Below are 13,453 nucleotides of genomic sequence, written 5' to 3'. Positions count from 1 at the left end.
GCTTGACGTTTCATAGAGGGTGCTCAAAACATTTAGGGTTTCCCATTAATGTACCGGGCGCTACAGCGGAATTTTCTACTGCAACAATCCCCACGCAAATACACAGTGTACCCGCGACTGCTACAATGAAGGCTCGATAATCAGCTCTCGGCATATAGGTGTAAGCAGGGGTAAAGTGCTGTGTTTATAGGTGGTGTGTGGACCTCACATAGGGGGGTCGGGGGGCATGCTCCCCCGGGAAGATTTATTTTTAAATATTGAAGTTAAATGCATCAATCTGGTGCACTTTGAGAGCAAAATGAAGAAATCTATGGATACCTCTCTCAACACCCATATGAAACAGAACTGTTAACAGATTTACTTTTTCTTTATGGATATTTCACAAATCACCCTTTTAAACATTATTCTTGTTTTACTGTCATATATAGTATTTCATACCTGTTTTTCATTTATTCTCTTATTTTTTTAGAACTATAATGATCATATAAACGTGCGCCTCGGAAATAATTGTTTACATTAATGTTGACCAAAACATTTGAGACCCACTGAAATAACACTGAGAGAGTCTCTCAGTCTGACAGGAGAGGACTCTCCTCCACTTTGTTGTTGAAAAACATCCGTTAGCGTAGTTCGCTAGCACCAGAAGCTAACAACAATGATCTCCGGTACCGGTGCGCTCTCTCACGCGCGCACACAAAATGGCTCGTTCCACACACACACAGAGCCGAGCTTTAATGAAACGCAGAGACCCAGACGTAATAGTACTGTACTGAATCATATTATTCTCGAATCAATCATTTTTGAAATTATGATCTTTTCTTTTCTTTTTTTTAATAACCATTTTTCCTCCTGGTCTCTCGCGCCCCTGAGAACCACTGCTCTAGACCTTGAAATAAAGGTATTTTTTCAGTTTATTCTGCATTTGGGTCCTGCCTGCTTCACTCAACCGTAACAGAATGAACCAACCACAAATGGACCCAGCTGATGATTCATTTGAGGTAGAATTACAGCATTTTACCTTTTATCTGGCTTGCTGCTTTGATTGGTGGAAGGGAGCGTCCAGTGTTCGGCAGAAGAGGGCCGCTCTGGTCAGTGGCGTTTTCTCCTGGAGGCCAAGGGAAGCCAGGCTTCCCCTGTTTTTTCGGATTGCAGTTATAATTTTAATAAATAAATAAAAATACTACGTTTAGTTTCGGAATTTTTTTGTTGTGTGTTGCTGCCGGCCCGTCTCTCCCCCATTCTCATTGAGTATTTTACAAAGAGTGAAACAGCGCACCTCTAGATGTTATGGTGAAACAGTAGATTGCACTTTCTTTTGCGAGAGGAGGCCAGCCGAAATTTGCTTCCCTTGGTGAAAAAAAATGGAGGGATTGACCAATCAGATGAGGCTCACGTCATGCCCCTGCCAAACTGTGATTGGTCAGGGCCATGCCAAGGGAAGCCAGAGGCGGCTGGCTTCCCTTGCCTCACAATCCAATCAAATCGCATCAATTTAGTGGTGCAGTGACGCGTCCCAAAAAGCGGAAGTAAGCTGCGCTCGGTTTCCCTCGACAAAATAGCAATGGGATTTCTCCATAGGATTTTGGAAAATAGCTCGAAAAAAGGTCAGTGGAAAACGAACCTGGTAAATGCACGTTTTGTTCAGTCGGATAATATCCACATGTCTACCCTACTTTTATAATTTTCGAATCATAAATCTAATCGATAGAAGATAGATAGCGTCACTGCACCACTCTAACCGCCGTTAGAAAGTAGCAAGCAACTGAAGCAAGTGCAATTATGGAGGTAGGAGATTTGGAGTATTTAATCAAAAATAATTGTACTAAACTTCCGCTGCAGCAGCAACAACAAATACAATCTGATGACAGGCCAATGCCCAAACTGGAGCTGTGTACAGCGAGGAACAAAGGAGCGAACCGGGGACGTAAAACGTTAAAGGTCTCCTGATTTAGTTTGTGAATGAATGCTTATTAGAGTTTCGGCTGGAGAGTGCGTGCGGACCTGTCGGTCAGATAACAGGCGTGTGTAAGTCCTGCATCTGTATGATACAAATGTGTGTAAAATGATACCGGGCGCTGTAATCACTCATCTGGTTACGTTTACATTGACCAACTCCCCCCCCCCACCCCAAAAGAAAGGACGTATTATTGGCTTCCCCTAATTTTTTCCCCACGCCACGCTACTGGCTCTGGTAGAGGCGCACCGGTTGGCAGCAGAGAAACCATGTTTTGTTGAGTTCTTACCTGACTGGATTTTGGACTTCCTTTCAACATGTGATTCCCAGCCTGCTAGCCCCAGAAATGCTAGCCCCCTGCCTCCCAATTCCCAACCTGACGCCGTACGTCTCGGTGTGTTCCGTCTGGAGTCAACCCCTGCTTCTTCCCCATTTCCTGCTCCTGTCTAAAAGGCTCCTAAGAGAAGGAGTTGCAGGTCCAGGCTAGCAGCCCGAGCCCCAGAAGCCATGCTCCAGTACAGGCCCCAGCAAACATGGTCACGGCTCCAGTATTGGCCCCAGCAGCCATGGTTCCAGCCCCAGTTCTGGCCCCAGCAGCCATGGTCCTAGCTTCGTTTCAGGCCCCAGCAGCCATGGTTCCGGCTCCAGAACCGTCCCACAAAGCCATGGGTCCGTGCACCAGTATCTTCCCACACAGCCATGCTTCCGTGCTCCATTACCTGGCTTACAAAGCCAGGATCCAGGCTTCTGTTCCTTGCCCAATAGCCATGGTTCCGGCTCCAGAACCGGCCCCAGCAGCCATGGTTTCGGCTCCAGTACTGGCTCTCCGGCCAACGCCAGTTCCCCGTGTCCTGTCGGCGTACCGGTCGACTCCAGCACCTCGTCTCCTGTTGGCTCTCCGGCCGACGCCAGCTCCCCGTGTCCTGTCTCGAGTCTTCTCTTGAGTTCCCCCTCAAGTCAACTCTCCAGTCACCTCTCAAGTCTACTCTCAAGTTCCTTCTCGAGTTCCCTCTCGAGTCCCCTCTCGAGTCTCCTTACAAGTCAACTCTCAAGTTCCCTCTCAAGTTCCCTCTCGAGTACGCTCTCGAGTCTCCTCTCGAGTCTCCTCTCGAGTTCCCTCTCGAGTCCCCTCTCAAGTCACCTCTCGAGTTCCCTCTCAAGTCTCCTTATAAGTCAACTCTCGAGTCCCCTCTCAAGTCCCCTCTCCAGTTCCATCTCAAGTCCCCTCTCCAGTTCCTACTCTAGTCCCTTCTCTAGTCCCTACTCAAGTCCCTACTCAAGTCCCTACTCAAGTGCCGTTGGAGGTTTCCGCTGGGGGTCCTGCCAACTCCATGTCCTGTCCCGTTTGGGGTCCCGCCGACTACTCTTCGGCCGGGGGTCCTGCCAACCCTATGTCCTGTCCCGTTGGAGGCCCCGCCGACTACTCTTCTGCCGGGGGTCCTGCCAACCCTATGTCCCGTGCCGTTGGAGGTCCCGCCGACTACTCTCCTGCCGGGGATCCTGCCAACCCTATGTCCTGTCCCGTTGGGGGTCCCGCCGACTATTCTCCTGCCGGGGGTCCTGCCAACCCTATGTCCTGTCCCGTTGGGGGTGCCGCCGACTACTCTCCTGCCGGGGGTCCTGACAACCCTATGTCCTGTCCCGTTGGGGGTCCCGCCTACTACTCTCCTGCCGGGGGTCCTGCCAATCCTATGTCTTGTCCCGTTGGGGGTACCGCCGACTACTCTTCTGCCGGGGGTCCTCCCAATCCTATGTACTGTTCCGTTGGAGGTTCCGCCGGGGGTCCTGCCAGCTCCATGTCCAGTCCCGTTGGAGGTCCTGCCGACTACTCTCCTGCCGGGGGTCCTGCCAATCCTATGTCCTGTCCCGTTGGAGGTCCCGCCGACTAATCTCCTGCCGGGGGTCCTGCCAATCCTATGTCCTGTCCCATTGGGGGTCCCGCCGACTACTCTCCTGCCGGGGGCCTGCCAATCCCATGTCCTGTCCCGTTGGGGTTCCCGCCGACTACTCTTCTGCCGGGGGTCCTGCCAACCCTATGTCCTGTGCCGTTGGAGGTTCCGCTGGGGGTCCTGCCAGCTCCATGTCCAGTCCCGTTGGAGGTCCCGCCGACAACTCTTCTGCCGGGGGTCCTGCCAACCCCTTGTCCTGTTCCGTTGGAGGCCCCGCCATCACCTGTCTCGCCGGGGGTCCTGCCAACTTCTGGTTCTCTTCCGTGGGGGATCCTGCCGAAGCCTGTCCTACCGGCTCCGGTTCCTGTTCGGCCGACACCTGATCCTGCCCGGCCTCCGGAGCTGTCTGGTCTTCGCCCTTGAGCCCGGCCCCCTGAGAGCCGCTGTCTTCGCCCTCGAGCCCGGCCCCCTGAGAGCCGCGGTCTTCGCCCTCAAGCCCGGCCCCCTGAGAGCCGAGGTCTTCGCCCTCGAGCCCGGCCCCCTGAGAGCCGCGGTCTTCGCCCTCGAGCCCGGCCCCCTGAGTGCCGCGGTCTTCGCCCTCGGGCCCCTGACTCTTCCTGCCGCGGTCCTCGCCCTCGGGCCCGGCCCTCTGACTCTTCCTGCCGCTGCCTTCGCCCTCATGCTCGGCCCCCTGAGTTTGCCCGCTGTGGCCTTCGTTCCACCATGGCATAGCCGTGGGAACGTGTTTCAAATGGAGGGTGCTGTGGGGATGACACCAGGGCTGGTTCTGACCAATTTGCTGCCCTAGGCAAGATTTTAGCTGGCAATGAAAAACCTCTACAAAAGACCAATACTCTACAAAAAGAGAAACGTATTGATATGGTGGACAGCTTATATAAAAAGGCTTCAAATGTATTTAGTATTGCATGAACATGTTTTAATTGGGGGGTGGACTTCACATCCTCTAAGGGGGTCCGGGGGTGCCCCTCCGTGAAGATTGTTTTTAACAATATAAAGTAAAATACTTCAATCTGGTGCACTTTGAGCGCCCAATTACTAGAGACTGATCTAGGGGATACAACTCTAAACACCCATGTGAAAAAAATCGGTTTGTATGTGAACATAACCAATAACCTACCATAGCCAATAACAAATAAATGTAGGCTGACTTGTTTTATTTCTGTGGTTCATTCATATCTTATTTTATCAGTTAACATTTATTTATTTATGCATATTTTTAAATCTCTCCAGTTTTAAACAATTTTTTTGGTTTACTGTCCTATAGTATACATTGGAATGATTTCAAACCTGTTTTTATTTATCCTAATAATTATAAAGGTGTCCCTTTGAAATATTTGTTTACATAAATTGTGATCAAAACGTTTGAGACCCACTGAGATAACTTAGACTAAAGTGAACTATCTAAACACTCAGAGTCCTTTACCTCACTGAGCCTCTCAGTCTGACAGGACAGAACTCTCCCTCCACATTATTGTAGAAACAGCTTCTTAGATCCGTTAGCGCAGCAGAAGCTAACAACAATCCCCGCCGGTACCGGTGCACCCCCTCTCTCTATCTATCTATCTATCTATCTATCTATCTATCTCTCTCACTTTGGCTGTGAGCTGCGGGCGCCTGATAAGCCAACATTCCCCACTTTCATCACTTACAGCACCCATCGTACAGGGCAAATGGAAAATGTAACTGGGGTGAAAAGGGTGTTATCTTTACTTAATTATGAATGTTGTTACATCAAGGCTGAAAATTCGGGTTTTTTTGTATTATATTTGCATTTAATCTTGTGGAAGTTCAGATCCCCTGTCCTCCACCAGGGGGTGCTGCAGCACCCTCAGCACCCCTACTTCCCACGGCCCTGCACCATGGACTCTGCCTTGCCCCCTGGCCGTCCGCCCGAGACCCCCACCTTGGACTCTGCCTTGCCCCCGGGCCGTCCGCCCGAGTCCCCCTTTTCGGCTTCTGCCTTGCCCCCGTGCCGTCCGCCCGAGATTCCTTCCGGGTCCTCCGCTGTGCTCCTGGGCTGTCAGCCCAAAACCCGTCCTCCAGACCACCTCCACCCACCCTGGTGGCCCTAGTTTTGTGGTCTTCAATGGCGCAGGAAACACACACACAGGTAAAGTCATCCAAGCAGTAGTACTCCAAGAGCTTGGCATGTAGGGGGGATTTAGTAGTGCTTAAGCCTGCAAGCCCCAAGGCCAGTGGTTCAGTCAGAGGATGTGTTTGCAGTAACACAGGAAAGGTCAGGTGGGTCTGGAGATGCTGGACACACATGGAGATCTCACATTTCATGCAGCTCTTCCGTGCCGGTTTCCTGTCATCTGTGCACATGTCGCAGAGGATAACTTTTTGATACTTTAGTAGATTGTCAGACATGTTTTCAGAATGCCTTCGTTGTTTAGTGTGGATTAACAAAAACAGGTCGCCCTTGTAAACAAAATATTTGCTTGCCGGTATCGCAGAGTCTGGTGTGACAGCTTGAGCCTCTTTCACTGGAATAGAAACTTGACGTTGGTGTGCACATAAATGACTCTTTTATAGCCGTAAGATAGTGTCTATGCCCTTTTAACCATAAAAAGGCTTACATTTCCTTACCTTATCAGTCAAAAACGATTAATAATTACCTACAGAAAGAATCTACACCCACTGACCATGTACACCCAGCTTAAGCTAATGTAGTGAAATGAATCCTGCTCTATTTCTAATATGAAACTTTATCCATATTAGTCATGGTAGAGCTAATATGACTATAGTCTCAAAATAACCATACAGTTGGATTAAAGTCATCTTGTGAACATCTTTGAACAAAAAATCAAACAAACTTTATAGGATTTATTTCAGGGTTGTCATATTACACTATACAGTTGTACCTTATGAACTGGAAACCTAGGGTATAGTTTGGTTAATATATATAGTTATAGTTAGTTAATATATATATATATATATATATATATATATATATATATATATAATCAGAGGTGGAAGTTGTACTCAGATGAATTACTCAAGTATAAGTAGCAATACTTAAACTACCAAAAGTACTAGCTTTGCAAAAAGCCATTTTAGGCACCAGATATGTTTAAATGTTTTTAGAAAAGTTATTGTTGGATTTATCTGTTTGTCACTTCAATGTTGCACTTGGTAACGATGGGGTTTATTTGAATGACTACTGGATGGCTTAACCTGTAATAATACTGTATAATATAATATTTGTTGATTTATAATGTGTATTCATAACCTAAATCTGCAAAGTAACTTTACTAAGTATGTAAAAATAAATGTAAGTATTAAACTAGCATAACTTCAAAATGCTCGATTAAAGTACAAGTACCTCAATGTGTACAGTAGGCTACTTGAGTAGGCCTACATGTATACTACACTACTGTTTATAATATACTATCATTTTAAACACCCAATTTAATAGATAAACCCTTAAAGAGTTAACTTTAAGTGTAACTGGATGGGGCGGTTTTAATTGACCAATCCAGAAAACCTGTCATACTTAACAGGCCATCTCTCCACTTAAGTAAGTACGCGATGATCCTTGAGAGGGCGGACCTGTTGACCAGAGTTCGTGGAAGGAACCCGGAAGTAGAAGTGAAGTCGGAGACGCGTGACAGAAAGCTCAGAGAGAATCGGAAAACTCGGATACATACAGAAACTGTAGCATTGGACTGTTATTTTTTGGCGGATTTGCATAAACTGTACATTGAGTGTTTCATCATGTCAACCAGCTCAGATGGTAGCCAAAGAGACGATATGGAATGGATGATATCCAAAGCTGCGAGGAAGAAAAGATCTTTGAAAGAAAGAGATAGTTCAGAAAGAGCTAGAAGGTGGTCGGATTGGTCGGGTGAAGCCGACAAGGCTAATCAAAGCAGAAAATCAAAAATCAGTCAAAGTGTCAGCCAAGCAATGTTGGATAAAGAACTAGAACACGAGTGGAAAGTTGTAATAGAATTCAATCAGGATGGTGGGCATTACTACCCGATTAAACTTACCAAAGCAATTGAAAAAGAGATTGGAAAAATTAAGTTTGCTAAATTCATGAACAACAAGCGGGTTTTGATACATGCCAATAACAAACAGCAGCAGGAAAAGATTCTGGGAATGAACTCACTGAATGGGGAGAAAATGAAGGCGCATGTACCAGGAGCAATGGCAAAACTGAGAGGAGTAATTGCAGGAGTACCATTGGACATGTCAGTGGAAGATATTAAAAGTGAATTAAAAGGAGGTCAAGTAGTGGAAGTCACAAGGCTTAAAAGCAAACGGGATGGCACACTCAAAGAAACATTATCAGTTCTCATTCAGTTTGAGAGAACATTACCTAAGGCAGTACAAATGGGATATTTGAACTTCATTGTTAGGGAGTACATTCCCAAACCTCTCAGGTGTTACGCATGTCAACGAATGGGGCACACAGCGCAGCGGTGTAAAGGGCAGCTAAGGTGTGCGAGATGCGGAGGAAAACATGAGTATGGAAATTGTGAAAAGGATGCAAAGGTTAAATGTTGTAACTGCGGAGGAGATCACAGTGCTGCGTTTGGAGGATGTGAAGTGCAGAGAGAGGCCAGAGAGGTGCAGAGGGTTAAGATTACAAACAAAGTTTCATACGCAGAAGCAATAAAGAAAGTAAGGGGAACAATAACAATCAATAAGACCCCTAGTGTAATGGAGCAGAACATTACAATACAAAATGGCAGGAACACACCAAAAAGTAATCTTCAAATCCAACCCCACAGCGCCACCAAGAGTAAAGAGGATGATGATGTTCTAGGAGTGAAAAAGGTGAATTTTGTGGTATTCATATGCCATACTGTAAATGTTGCATTACAGTTAAAAAAGAAAAGTGATAGAATCAAAGCCATTGTGGAGGCAGCTGGAAAATTCCTAGACATGAAAGATATTAAAGCAGATCAGATACATGCAATGTTAGCTATAAATGGAGCTGGGGAAAATGAAAATCAGGATGAGGGTTAGATCCTTAATCATGGTTCTGCACATACTACAGTGGAACGCAAGAAGCCTCATAGCTAATGGTCAAGAATTCAAGAAATATATATATGAGCTAGAGGTGGTCCCTGAGGTAATATGTGTGCAAGAAACCTGGTTACGACCTCAATTAGACTTTGTCATTCCAGGATTTAGCTGTATAAGGCATGATAGAGCTAATAGTCAAAATGGTGGAGGGTGTGCCACGTTTCTCAAAGATGGTGTGGCATATAGGGAGGTGCAATCTCCTGATGATATAGAGTGTATTATAGTGGAAATTTGCAACCCTAGGAAACAAGATAACATTAGGATAATCAATTTATACAACCCATGTAAAAATCTAACCACTGATATATTTAAAGAAATAGCAGGCAATAAACATAGGAAGGAAGTTTGGTGTGGTGATTTCAATGCACACAACAGTCTATGGGGCAGCAACCATACAGATAGTAACAGAAATATAGTGGAAGAAATGCTGGAGGAAAGAACACTAGTATGCCTTAATGATGGACATGGCACAAGAGTAGATGTACACAGGGGGAAAGTCTCATGCCTGGATCTGACATTACTGTCAAACTGTTTGGTTCATACATGCGAATGGTTTGTTTTGAATAGCTCCACTGTAGGAAGTGACCATTATCCAGTGCTTACTAAAATGAATACTAATGTATATATGCAGGAAGGAGGTGTAATAACCAGGTGGTGCTTTGCTAAAGCTGAATTTAGGATATGGTGTGAGGAGTCGGTACACCTGCTAACATCAGAGGGAAGCATAGAGGTCATTACAAGCCAAATAACGCAACATATACTGAATGCAGCAGAGAACAGTATACCCAAAACAACAATCAAGGGTAGGAAGAAAGTGGTGCCATGGTGGAATGAGGAATGCAGCAGGGCTATTAAAGAGCGAAATAATGCATTTAGAGAATTAAAGAAAAACATGACGCAAAATAATGTTATAGAGTTTCAAAGGAAAAGGGCATCTGCTCGAAGGACAATTAAATATACAAAAAAGAGAACATGGAGAGAATTTTGTTCTACCATTGGCAGAGGAGTTAAATTGGGTGATGTCTGGTCCATGTTTAAGCGGATGAGTGGGAAAAGGAAATCCATTAAAATTCCAGCCTTGGTGGATGGGGAGAGGCTGGCAGTGACAGCTAAAGAGAAGGCAGATATGTTAGGAAGGACACTTGCAGCAGTACATAGTGGGGAGCATCTCAGTGATATGCATAGGCAGCAAAAACAGCAGTTACTAGCAGAGAATGAAAACGTGAAGGAGAAGAGACAGGATAATAGGTCGGCTCTGGACGTGGAATTTACAATGTCAGAACTCAAAATAGCCTTACAAGGTACAGGATATACAGCCCCAGAACAAGACCAGCTATGCTATGCTATGTTTAGACAATTACCTATGGAAACTATGAAAATGATGTTGAGTCTTTTCAATAAAATCTGGAGAGAAGGAGATATGCCAAGTGTGTGGAAAACAGCAATCGTGCTACCATTCAATAAGCCAGGGAAAGATACAGCTAACCCTAGTAACTACAGACCAATAGCTCTTACATCACACCTATGTAAATGGATGGAAAAGATCATTGTCCGTAGGCTCTCACATGTACTGGAACAGAAAGGGCTGCTGAGTAGTTTTCAGAGCGGATTTCGTAAAGGGCGTTCCACAATAGATGCGCTAGTAAGAGTGAGTAACGATGTGGAAAAAACATTGAAAATGAAAGAGATAATGGCAATAGTGTACTTTGACATTGAAAAGGCGTATGACTCTATGTGGAGGGATGGGTTACTGATCAAATTGGGTAGAATGGGTATTGGAGGGAGAATGTACAATTGGGTAAGGGCCTTTTTAACAGACAGGACATTTAGAGTAAAGGTTGGAGCAGATATTTCCAACTATTTTGAAATAGAAAATGGTATTCCCCAAGGGAGTGCAGTCAGTCCAATATTATTTAACATCATGATTAATGATATATTTACATGCTTAGACACATGCATACAATCGGCTCTGTACGCAGATGATGGGGCTATTTGGATGAGGGGAAGAAATGCCCCATACGTAATGGAGAATATAGCTAGAGCGATGACAAAAGTGGAGAGGTGGTCATATAACTGGGGATTCAAAATGTCAGAAAGCAAGTCATGCTACATGGTATTTACCAACAAAAGCAAGATTGATGGCCAACAGCTAACACTATATGAGCGTCCAATGACAAAGGTGAATGAGTTCAAATACCTAGGACTGTGGTTTGATAGCAAATACACATGGAAAATGCATATTAATCAAGTGGAAACAAAATGCAAAAAAGTATTAAATTTATTGCGAGCTGTAGCTGGATGCAACTGGGGCGCAGATAAACAAGCATTAATAGACATTTACAGATCAATTATGAGGTCCACAATAGATTACGGTTGTATAGTATATGGAGCAGCAGCAAAAACATCGCTTTTAAAAATTGATAGAATACAATATAAAGCATTGCGGCTGTGTATTGGAGCAATAAAGTAATCCCCTATTAATGCAGTTCTGATAGAAGCAGGAGAGACACCTCTGGAGATCAGAAGAGAGAAACTTGCTCTGTCATACTGGGTCAGACTACAAGGTAGTGGAGAAGAAAATATTTCAAACAGAATATTACAGGATTGCTGGGAATATGCAAAATTCCAGGGACGTGGGTTTGGCTGGACGAGAAAGGAAAGAACGAGGGCATATGGAGTGGAGAATATCACGTTTGCCAAAGCAACTCCATTTAGCAGTGTTTCCACATGGCTGTTCCCAGAAGCTAAAATAGATATGAGTATTGTAGAAAGGAAAAAAGAGTGGCAAATAAATGAAGTGGGAATTAAAACAAGTATGTATCTGAACGAAAAGTACTACAATTACCTACACATTTATACAGATGGCTCTAAGAACAAGGAAGAGCGTGTTGGAGTTGGCATATACATCCCAGACTTTAAAATATCTATTTTAAAAAGAACATCTGATCAGTTATCAGTGTATACAGCAGAAATGCTTGCTGTAATAATAGGATTGCAGTGGGTTGAAGAGGTCAGACCAGATAGGGTGGTTATATGTACAGATTCATTGTCCATATTACAAAGCATACAATCAACAACAACTACTAGAGAAGACATTCTCATAGAACTGAATCATAGCCTGTTAAGACTGCACAGAAGCGGCATAGATCTGCAGTTCTGCTGGGTGCCTGCACATGAGGGGGTGAAAGGGAACGAGTGTGCTGATAGATTAGCAAAAACTGCACTACAAAAGCAAATAACACTACCAGTTCAACTTGGTAAAGGAGAAGGAAAAGCAGTCATTAAGAAGAAAGGGATGGAGATCTGGCAGAAAAGGTGGGAGAAAGACCAGAAAGGCAAGGACTATCACAAAGTACAAAATACAATTACAATTAATATTCATAAAGAAAGAAACAGAAGGGAGGAAATCATGATGGCTAGACTCCGAATAAATCACACGGCTTTGAACAGTACGCTGTATATCATGGGGAAAAGTGACAGTAACAAGTGTGGGAACTGTGCAGTAAAAGAAGATGTAGAACATATCTTGTTAAATTGTGACATCTATAAAGCGGAAAGAGAACAATTAAAGGCTAAAGTCTTAGAGGCAGAGAGGGAGTGGAGTGTGGTTGATGTTTTGGGAACAAAAGGAGAGGGAGTAAAAGCTACCAGAAAGGCACTGTTTAAATTTTTTAGTGAAACTGGGGTAGGAAAAAGAATTTAACATTAGGTCAGGAAAGAACATAGATTTGTTTTGTTTTGTTTTATTTATTTAATGGTTTTATTAATTTATTTTTATTTTATTTTGATCAGAACATAGGTTAATGAGTTGGAATGATGTGATGATGCATACTCATGTACATTAGGTGGCGGTATGCACCTTTTAAGTTGTTTGCAATCCGCCAAAAGCAAGAGAAGGGCTCTTGAAAGTGACTGAGTGGCTCTTGCTTCTCGGATCCTGACCAGAGCGGACACACGTGCTGAGACTGAGTAGACGGAGATAGGAGTGAACGTTGAAGTGAGTGCGAGATTGAGAGCAGCTGGTGGAATGGCTTCTTTGAGTCCTGGAGAGGAGGATATGGAAAGTGCATCTGAAGGAGGATGGAATGAAGTAAGGAAAAAGACTTCAAGAAAGAAGATAGACATGTCAAGTGACAGTCTTAGTGAATCTGATTCACAGAATGAATTGAAGAAAGTAAAGAAAAGGATTGAGAATGAAGAGTGGAAAGTGATTGTGGAGTTTGGTGAGCAATCCGCAGCTAAGCTACATCCAGTGGCCCTGACTAAAGCAATTCACAAAGAAATTGGATCGATAAAACAAGCAAGATTTCTGAGCAAAGGACGGATGTTGGTTGAGTTTATTAATGCAAGACAACAGGAAAAGTTACTGAAAATGAAGACCCTGAATGAAGTTCGAATTAAATGCCATGTTCCTGGAGCAAATCGGAAAATACTTGGAGTTATCAGTGGAGTTCCCATAGAAATAGGCATAGAAGAACTCAAGAAGGAAATTAAAGGGGGGAAAGTGACTGTAGTAAAGCGTCTTCCTACTAGGTATCAAGGTAAGATAGTG

The sequence above is a fragment of the Notothenia rossii genome (genome assembly GCF_949606895.1).
Source record: "Notothenia rossii genome assembly, chromosome: 3".
NCBI lineage: Eukaryota > Metazoa > Chordata > Actinopteri > Perciformes > Nototheniidae > Notothenia > Notothenia rossii.
Note: the sequence above shows the minus strand (reverse complement) of the source record.